This window comes from Macrobrachium nipponense, chromosome 10 (assembly GCF_015104395.2).
Source record: "Macrobrachium nipponense isolate FS-2020 chromosome 10, ASM1510439v2, whole genome shotgun sequence".
NCBI classification, from domain to species: domain Eukaryota; kingdom Metazoa; phylum Arthropoda; class Malacostraca; order Decapoda; family Palaemonidae; genus Macrobrachium; species Macrobrachium nipponense.
The window spans coordinates 80,862,096-80,872,095 of record NC_087204.1 but is presented as its reverse complement, the minus strand read 5'-3'; the positions used below and the strand labels follow the sequence as shown (position 1 = coordinate 80,872,095).

The window sequence follows — 10,000 nt, the reverse complement described above, 5'->3', positions numbered from 1 at the left end:
GACAGACCCTTTAATATCCTGTGGGGCCGTGGAAAAACCCATATAGATAAAAGGGGTCCTCGGTAGTGAAAAGACTGAAGACCTCTGGTCTGTATGCTTAGGTTTGCCTAGGGACGTGTACTGCAGGGCGTTGTTGCTCAAGACCTTTTACTTTATGGATCTCAAACCTTGTTCACTTTGCATCACTCACCTCTGTTCTTAGCACACAACAATCTCCAGTTAGTCAGCAAACATAAAAACAATAGTTTCGTTGGAATAAGAACAGGTTCTGATATCATAATGACAAGAATGGACTCTTGGTATTTTGAATCAGGTGTATGTATATAATGATATACGTCAAATAATGATAATAATTACTCACAGCGTTAAAGTCACTGGAAAAAAATTACTGCAACAAAACAATAAACTGCTTATAATCGATGTCAGCTCATCTGTCATCGAAATACATTAATTATTGTCGGTGCTACTTTGGCTTTTTATCTACGCTTCAACTACTCCGAGGTTCTAGCACCAAACATGGCGGAAGCTCCTTGGGACGCCGTATTTTGTACTAGCTCCTCTTGGATCAAAGTATTATATACACCCATTTCTGTATTGTGTGGTCGACAAATTATTATTGTAATAATAATAAACGATACCTTGGTGCTGCTGTCTACTTTACATTTGCCATATGGTGTTTAGTACTAGCACCTCGGAGTAGGTGACACGTTGGTAACAAACATAATTAGCACCGTATTGTCTTCACTAAACATTGTTTTGCAAGTAAACGAATAAACTTGAGTTCCTACCAAAGCACTTAATTGTAGGAAAGACATGGGATTTAGAAAAAGATATGCTCAGGTAACTTTAATTCACACCGAAAAGGAATACTAGTAAACGTAATCGAACAACCAGAGGCGGTTAAGAGATATTGTCCCGCTTTGCTTAGGATTCAGAACTTCAGTCGAAATTGAACTGCTATTCGCATTTATCCCAGTGTGGCAGTCTGTACTCATCTGGTGTAAAAATTTCTTGCTTTTGATAAGCAACATAGATAAAACAAACATGAAGGATTAGCGTTATTCCCTGTGCCCTGCCGCCAACACTTCTCTCTCTCTCTCTCTCTCTCTCTCTCTCTCTCATCCTGTGTCAGCGGGAGAGTATATCGCAGTGTTGCCATGACCAGGTGTCAATGAATGTTAATTTTTCGGTGAGGGGTTGAATCCATAGGTTGAAACCATAGAGGGGTTATTGATTCTCTATAGTTAAAACGAAGTCAGGTACGGAGTAGAATTCTAGCAAAGAAATGTCAGTACTACCGTACTATCATGGGTTACCGTCCTCTTTAACAATCGAGATATTATAATCCTTACGACTTGGAGTATGTGCTTACAAGGGTCGGCCTTTTCTAGAGTGAATGCCAGTCCAGTGTTCTGAGTAAAGGTGGAGTTGATAGACGTATCAATGCGTGCGGTGATAGTATCGGTTCAAGGATAACGAGAATAAGCAGTACCGTGATGATATAAAAAAATAGTGTGAAGAATAATGTCTTTTTACCAGATTTCATCGATAAGAAATGCTATATTTAACGACACCGTCAGCGTTTTGGGAAGTAAGCAACTTATATGGGCCTAGTGATTATGTTAAGACAGGTAAGGAGGACATTCAGTGTAAGTGTATAAAAATAATTAGAATTTTCCAGGGATCATGTGGTGTTTTCACATCATCCCGCCAGTAACTAGGCAAATTTTGTGTATAGGTATATTCACAGATTACTTGTATTCAGAAGTTTTCACCCAAAACCTGAAGGACCTCCTAGGCCTACGTTTGAATTAGTATCCGTCTAGATTTACATACTTGTATAATTAGAGGTTAGCGTGGTCATATAAAGCCTAGTCGGTTTTCATTTCACCCGTTGCAGATATCGTTGGCTCATTATGATGACTACGATTTCTTCATTAGCATGTTTGAATGTTGTATATAATGAAGTCTCAAACCTTCTTGTACCAATCATAAATATGCCGTGTTTAGGTGATATACCAATACGAGGTCACGAAAGTAAAAATTTATCAAATAGTTTACGTAGATCAAACATAAACGAACAATTGGCTTCAATGATTAGGTTTTATCTCGCAGGTATACCCTCTGACACACGTAGACCTATACCGACAAACTGTTCAGCTCACAAGATTTCCCGATCATTCAACTTTATGTACAATTTCATTGCATGAATTTGGAAACAAGTTTATTATGATACCAAAGTTATAGCCACATCCGTAAACTGGAAAAATAACCTTTATTGGTGATAGCCACATCCGTAAAAATAACCTTTATTGGCGTTAACCTCCAGAACACGAAGAATTGACAAGTAAAGTATAGGCCTATTCGTAAGATATTTGATTTTTATTGCCTTTCTTTTAAGCACACCTTCATTTCATATCATTAGTATTGTTCCAATGCCTTACAGTAAAAAATAAGTCTAGGCTAGCCTTTTATGCTGTACTCAGAGAGGATGACGTGAACCAAGCCATCGAGAGACTGCGTGGTCTTGCGTGAACTCTGTGAGATTTTATTGTTTTGCTCGATATAAATCGGCATGTTTATGACCTATATAAGGTTCTTTGTATATATGTAAGCATTCAGATGTACAACTGAAGAAATAGTTGGCATCTTTATTACAGTAAACCTACGATATCTGAAACATTGATTTCAGCTAGTCGAAAGCGAGCAAGGGTAAATGACCGAGAAGCGACATAGCGGCCACCTATCTCGGAACGCGGCCACTTCCCGAAAAAAGCTCTTGAATAATTTGAATTGTGCCATTATTTCGTAATTTAGGAGAAAACTATTACTTCGAGAGGAGCGTAGAAGTCTCGGTGTGTTGCCTGGATGGGCCACAACTCTTTTGACTGATGCTCATGGCAGCAAATTCAATTACTCTTTCGGGAAGATGACCGCAATACGGGATCGGTGGCCGCTATGTCGCCGCTCGGTCTTTTACCCTATGCGTATTTTCTGCCGTGTCTACCTAAAACCTACGTTGGTGAGTGTGCAGGTGTACTTAAATGGACAATAGAATGTGAGGCATTCTATAGAAAAGCTCCGAGGCACGACGCGTTTGTTATCAGCCCATCAGGGGTGAACGCAAAAACTTAAGCAAATGATGGCAAATTTCTGCAATTAACACTAAATTTCCCAAATTAACTCACCTGTACTGAGTTATATAAACCCTTTTCTATATTGCTCAGCCAAAAATTACGCTAATATATAAACGATATCTCCGTGCATAGTTCTATACGGTTACTTAAAGAAAATAAGATAAAACAAATGGTGACTTAGACCGGGCTGTAAAGTGACATTCTGAAATAGCAAAACAGCCTAGTGCACTATTGGGTGATGATCATTGTTTTAAATCATGGACAATCTGTACGTGAAAGTTTGAGTTGAGATTAATATTTTCCTTTTTTTTTCTTCCAGGGAACGTTAACTTGTACCGTGTGGTCGGACGAACAATCTGTCAGAATGGAGACATTTGAACGGCCCCTACACATCATAGAAACAATGTGACTGTCAGATTTTCATCGCCATCACCATAACCGTCTTCAAGACTTATTTTTGTTGGCCCTCGTTGACTGCGTATAAAGTATCCTGTGCTAGTGATGAGAGACACCGGCTTTTTTTTTAACGTCAAAGACATTGCAAATCGTCGCCATTGGCCATGCAGATGAAGACTTACAAAAAGTCTGTTATCAATATCTAATTTCCCCACCGGCAACTACAGACTGCTAAGTTACCCTTGAAACGGTCTATAACCCCGAGGGAGTGGTGCTAACCTTCGATCACATGAAAGCGTTTAAAGAAGGGTAGCCCTCCAGACGACTTATAGGATCTCCATCATGAAAATGTTGCCCTGCAACCGAAATAGCCTACATCAATTCAACCGTAGTAGACCTAACCAGACGTTTCGTGTGAACGATTTCTGGTGACGTGACAAGTACTTCGTGAGATCGAATTGAACTGTGGTTGATATAATGTAGGACAGCCGTCGCTTTCTCCCGGCTGATGGTGAGTGTTGCAAACATTATTATTAGTAGTTGTATTGTTGGGTAGAACTCTCAATTACGAGGGCACAGGTAATGTTCTGTAAGGTCCACAATAATATACTGATGGTAGCAGTAGAAATTTTTTTTACTACTGCTACCAGCAGTATATTATTGCGGACCTTAAAACACACTTGTATTATTATTTGATTTTTCAGGAAAAGTGAGTTTTCAAATATGTAAAGTAAAACTAATTATCGGTAGAACTTTTGCATTATCATCACATCAAATAGTAATAATGTGTAAAGAAACTGGTAATGATTTGATAACGAAAGTTTTGCATTAACATCACCATCATTGTTTATGGTAGTCATCTTCACTCAAGCATTACTCATACGCCATCATAATTAAAAACAATTTCTATAAGAAAATTATGTTAATCGGTTAGGCCGATATCTTCTAATTCACTGGTCCTGAAAGAGGGAGGCGCGTCAGAAAATTCAAAAGGCCTGGCCGAAAGAAAAGTGCAAGGGTTAGGTGCAGGGGGGAGGGGGGTTGGTGATGGTACATGCGTATTCTGATAGAAATAGGCGAGTCAACGTAATTTATTAACTTGAGTTGTGACTTGCTGTCTTAGGCAGTGCCGGTGAGGTGAGTGTTCAAAAGTTGTTTTTATTATACATTAATAGTATTGTTCTGTTTTGCAACGACTTTTAACTTATAGATAGACTAAGACCATTGATTGGGGAGTAAGCAGAATAGGCATAAACACAATTACAGTTGTACTAATCTACATGGTAACTTTCTTGAAAGGAAAGAATTTGTTTCTTGTTGTAGGGAATAATTAATGGTTTGTAGCAGTTATTGTTGCGAAATTTATTGCAGTTTCCGTTTCCAGTAAGTATGTTTCGCGGAAACTGCATGTGAGAAGGAATTTAAAATACAATAAAAGGAAAGCTAAACTTTCGTCTATCTAGACTCACTCGAGTAAGCAATTAAGTTCATTTACCATAAAAATCCACCACAGCAATTGCGCTGCAAACACTGTTTACTGGTATGAAAATTGAGTTGGTCAAGTGGTAACAATCTAGACTAAAACTTCTTTCAGTTTTCTTCTGAAGATTGAAAAAGAAACCCACAAAATCACTGTGTAACTTGTTTACTTCAAAGTATTTACATTTAATTTTACTCCACACTCGAGTACAAAGTACTCGAGTGTGGAGTAAAATTAAATGTAAATACTTAGAAGTAAACAAGTTGCACAGTGATTTTGTGGGTTTCTTTTTCAATCTAGTCTAACCTTACAGGGGGCGGGAAACAAAAATGGTTTAAGGAACGTTAATCGCATTTTCCTGAAGTGACTTCGTAATTAATCTTAAACAATTCAATTGCTAAAGGAGTTTCGTTTGTACTAAGATCCCGTAACATTTAGAATTTACAGTACTGGTATATTTATATCGATACTTTTCCACTCATTGGTCACGCTCGTTCCGATTTGCTTCTTGCCACTCGTGACGTTCTACATATTTATTAAGCCAAGTGTTTGTTTATCTGAAAATTCAGTACAGTTAATAAATGAAAATAATCACCAAAGCTATTGTGTGCATTATCATATAAGATAATGATAGTAACAATGCGTATAGTAATATTTATATTTTTGTAAATGCCGCAACAAATAATTACGATAATTTTGCATTACCATCATCATTATTTCTATTCATATTAGTCATCATAACTCCAGCATTATTCATGCGCTGTCACCATCAACAACATTTCATTTGTTTAAGAAAATTACTTTAATCAGTGTGGGACGTTATCTTCAAATTCAGCGGTCTTTAAAGATGAGGCGCATCAGAAAATTTCAAAGGTCGGAGGGTGAGGACGGGGAAACCGTTAGAAAGTCCAAGGCCTGGGTGGGGAGGGGGTTGGGGTAGAGTTTTTGAATGGTGGGGCGGAAGGGAAGGGGAGCCGTTCCATGGACAATCTGAGAGAAGTGTCAACGTAATTTATCGTCTCTATTTGTGACATGCTGGCTTTGACAGTCAAGGTGAAGTGTTCAAAAGTATTGTTTTATTATGATAATATAATGTTCTGTTATGTAACAACTTTAACTGCAACATTAAGACCGTTGCATTAAGATTTTTTAGTGTATAAGACTGTGTATAAAGGTAAGTACAAATGTCCTAATCCACATGGTAACTTTGTTAAAAGTAAAAAAAAAAAATGAGTTTTGTTGTAATGAATAGTTTATGGCGTATCATGGTTAATGCTGCAAAACATTTTACTGTTCACCGTTTCCAGTAAGTACGATAGTTTTGCGGAAACCACGTGCGCAAAGATATTCATATTACAGTTGTATGAATCCACACGGTTAACGCTTTTTAAAGTAAAGTATTACAGTTGTACGACTCCACACGGTTAACGCTTTTTAAAGTAAAGTATTACTTTGTTGTTGTTGTTACAATGAATAGTGTCTGGTGTATTGCAGTTACAGCTACAAAACTTCGTATCTAATTGTATTTTCTGTGTCCAGTGAATATTATGTTTTGCTGAAATACGTGCGCACATATTTAAAAACAGAAAATCTCTTCCTTCCGAAGACTCGAAGTCGAGTGAACAGTTAAGTTTATTACCATGAAAATGCACTGCAGTAATCTCGGTTTAACAATTAAACGCCGTTTATTGAAATATGTTTATATTTTGCATTAAGAAAACTCGAAAGGGGTAGTCATCACAAAATCTTAGACTAAGTAGGGAGCGCGAGAAAAACAGCTTCAGAGACTAGTGAAGTAGCTGTGTGTGTTTTTACGCATGCTAAACGAGTTTCTATTAAGTTACGAGCCTTTGACATTTAGAATTTAAAATTATACTGGTCTTCACGTCTATGTTGCATCACTCCTGGGTCACGCTTGCTTTGATTTACCTGTTTTAACCTTCTGCGTTCTGAACATTTAGAAAGATTTTTTTCCCATCTGAAAATCCAGTATTTTAGATACCTCTATTGTTGGAGAAAATTCCGTCCTCCTATTGTTTAGTTTTCATTACAAGCCATTATAGGTAAGAAAATCCAATTATGCACTAAAAGTCGGGCATTTGCGTTTTGAAATAAATCATTTTGTTAGATAATAATAATAATAAAAAAATCTGTTATTGTTGAAAAAGTTGCAATTTCAGTCTATCAAAATATAGCGTGCAAAAATGAAAAGGCTGCTTTCAGTACAGATGCAAAAGGCTGTCAATAGTGTTTTAAACGTTTTGTGATGGCTTGGCCATGCAAAGTTGATGGGCAAGGACACGTTCGGAGAGAGGAGTGGAGGTAGACCCGGAAAGCTTGTGAGTTAACTGGTGGCAGAATTGTTAGAGCGAATGGGCCATGATGTTCAGGAGTGACAGTGCGTTGGTAGTAGTTGGTTTTGATTGAGCTGACCTTATGATAGCACAAGGTTTTAAAGGGAATATGAGGCTTGGGGTAGATATTTGCAATAGCCCAAGCAACCGAGACGACATTGCGAAAAGAGGTTAGTTCAGTATGTGTGAGAAGGGTCGACGCACCATAGAGGAATATATACTTTTCTTTTTCATCCATATGGGTTATACTTAGTTCAATAAAGTAGTGATTTATGTCTAATTCCTCTCGGAGGTTACCTTTTCCGTATCTCCAGGGAGCATCTCAAAAGGGAAAATAAAAGACAAAACTTTAGAGATTTTCTCGTTTATGATAACAAAGGGTATTACCTTCATAATTTATCCAAAACAAAAGAGGAATTTGCTCGGGAAATCTTTGGTGGTGTCAGTATCACCAATACATTATTCAAAGTCTGTGCCACGAGTTACCTAGTTTTTCGAACAGCAGCGTATCTGCTCACAGAGAGAGAGAGAGAGAGAGAGAGGCTTCTTTATGAGAGTTAGAGAGTTTATGTAATACCACATAAAAGAGAGAGAAAGATGTCCATTACCACATGAGAGAGAGAGAGAGAGTGAATGTATATTGACATCTTAAAGAGAAAGAGAGCGCGCTAGGAAGATGGAGAAAAAACATTACACGATCTCTCCAGAAAGAGAGAGGGAGAGAGAAAGAATACCAAGATCAGAATCACGAACACTTTTAGCCACAGCGGAAGAAATGCAAAAAAAAAAAAAAAAAAAAAAAAAAAAAAAAAAAAAAAAAAAAAAAAAAAAAAAAAAAAAAAAAAAAAAAAAAAAAAAGGGTGGGTAGCGGCGAAACAAACAACAAGCAAACAGCGCAGCCAACCAGACGTCGAATTACAGTCATCCTCTCCACAAAGGTTTTTCCTCGTTCCGCAGGAAAACGGGAGAGGGGCAAACTTTTGATAACTTCAGAGAAATAAATACAATAGTAAAAAGTGAAAGGCTCTGTTCCACTGGCTGCGTCGCATAAAGAAAATTGCCACCTCAAGGGGGTCCAAAGATTAGGGAGAGCTGAGCTCTGAAAGTACGGGGAAAATTAAAGTAGATTGACTGGCTGGAGATTTCGAGCGAGTCGATAAGTTTCTTTCCTCATTTTTTTTTATTTTTTTTTTTTTATACAAATCAGATTTTAAGTTAGCTTGTGCATAGTAAACTTCTCGTCACTCGTATTTGGTTTATTAATCACAAACAGTGAGGTCCCTTTTTCATTTTTATTTACCACGAAAAGTGTGGTTTCTTAGGAGGGTAGCGCCGTTAGTGCACCTCGTCCGGTGCACTGTAGGCATTACTTAAAGTTCTTTGCAGCGTGCCCTCGGCTCCTAGCTGCACCCACCCCTTTCGTTTCCTTTATTGTACCTTCTTTCATATTCTCTTTCCTCCGAGGATTTACTCCTGTTACACCCTTCAAACCTTATTCTCTCAATTTCCGTTTCAGCTCTGAATGGACTCATACATCCAGTGCTTGGCCTTTGGTCTAAATTCTATATATACAATGCAATTCAATCGTTCTTTCGAAGCCTCTCCTCACGTTTTTTTTTTTTTTTTTTTTTTCTTTTTTTTTTTTTTTTTTTTAAGAAAAGTCGAAAAAATTCATCTGAGGAAACTATGAAGGCCAATGTAGAAAGCAGAAGCAAAGTTTACTTTCCTTTCATTCGTCTTGTCCTCAGTTGTCCCAAATCCTTAACGAAAAGTCGAAACATTTTATACTACATATTCACTGTATGTATTTCTTGTCAAATTTATCTCCAGCAAGATTTCTAGTTCGGTTTCTTTGTTAATATAGCGGGCTTTGTAAACATTGTTACGCAAAACGTTGTGCGCCGAGTTTTACGAAAATCTTAGCAAAGGTAGGCCTTGTGATTAAGCAGTGTGCGATTAGATTTTGAGAGATAGTTGTGTGATTATATGAGATAGACTCTTTTTGATGTGGGTTTTGATATGGCTCAGCCTTTGTTGAGGATTGCAGTCGTTTAACGTTCTCGTTTTTGTAAATTTTTTACTTTGACGTCAAGTTCGTTGATTTTTTCCCCTCTCATATAGACGCTCTAGTTTGTAGAGGCATGCTATGCATGTTCACAATACTGTGTACACAATATGAATATAAACAACAAAACGTGCCTCTCGTTCTGAAACTCCTCTGTTGTCATCATATGAAGGACGGAAAATAAAGACTTACAAAAGCATCTCTCTCTCTCTCTCTCTCTCTCTCTCTCTCTCTCTCTCTCTCTCTCTCTCTCTCTCTCTACCCCACCTTAAGGCGATAACAGTAGGCGTTGCATTTTCCTCTCTTCCCCTCTTGTCTTAGGTATTGCTAATCCTCGTTGTGTGAATTTGTTTTAATGAGTATTTCTCTCTCTCTCTCTCTCTCTCTCTCTCTCTCTCTCTCTCTGAGTCGACTACATTAGTTGTTATATCATCAATTTATATTCGAATTTCTTTGTCTCTCTCGAGGCATTGATAACCTTCTATGCTGTTACTCACTTTGGTATTAGCCAATCTCTCACTCTTCCTCTCTCTCCGACAATAACCTAGTTGTTTAGACTCTCTCTCTC

At 37.7% G+C, this 10,000-nt stretch overlaps 2 protein-coding genes across 2 annotated transcripts in view; one reads left to right on the top strand and one right to left on the bottom strand.

Annotated features, from left to right (window-relative positions):
• Window positions 1–10,000, bottom strand: part of LOC135223725 (glutamate receptor ionotropic, kainate 2-like) — a 119,616-nt gene that overhangs the window by 52,644 nt on the left and 56,972 nt on the right.
• Window positions 1,389–10,000, top strand: part of LOC135223724 (uncharacterized) — a 151,034-nt gene continuing 142,422 nt past the window's right edge. The window contains exons 1-2 of the transcript XR_010316574.1: window positions 1,389–1,631; window positions 3,457–4,044. The gene's annotated coding sequence lies outside the window, so the exon portion shown is untranslated. The remainder of the gene's footprint in view (window positions 1,632–3,456; window positions 4,045–10,000) is intronic.